We start from the raw sequence: 573 nt of genomic DNA on the forward strand, positions 1-573 counted from the left end.
AGGAAACAGCCTAGGAACACCTCAAACGAGAGTGGCCTAGCTGCCCCCCTTGCGAGGGACAGTCGGTCATCATGTGCGTTCAACAGTTCGACTATCGCGGTAAACGCTACAATTCAAGTGAATTATCGCAGTTTGCTACGGTCTTCGTCGATTCGAGAGCCGAGGTATCGACCAAATGTGCCTAATGCTTTCTTTGATTTTATTGAAGAGACTCGAAAGTCAGGACAATTTATCATTGAAAAAAATGCTCTGGCACCAATTTTTAACAAGTTGACAAGTCTTTAGGATGTTAGTCCGCTCAAAAGGTCATAGAGAGATATTAGTCACAAGGTTAAAAGTCCTATAGAGTTTCCAGGGCACCAACTTTGTCCTAAGGTCAAGCTCACGAATGAGATGACTATAAGCTCAAAGAGGACCAAAGTTCCCTCTATCAAGACCTTCTTCCTTATTCCAAATTGGACTCTACTTCCAGCTGGGTTCAATAACAAAAAAAGATGGACGTCTTTTAATTAAAAATTGGACAGGCATGGAGTATGTTGAATAAACGAAAAAAAAATTATTAATGATTGATTA

This window comes from Cavenderia fasciculata (assembly GCF_000203815.1).
Source record: "Cavenderia fasciculata unplaced genomic scaffold Scf_Dfasci-F-a-25c12.r2-5, whole genome shotgun sequence".
In the NCBI taxonomy this organism is placed as follows: domain Eukaryota; phylum Evosea; class Eumycetozoa; order Acytosteliales; family Cavenderiaceae; genus Cavenderia; species Cavenderia fasciculata.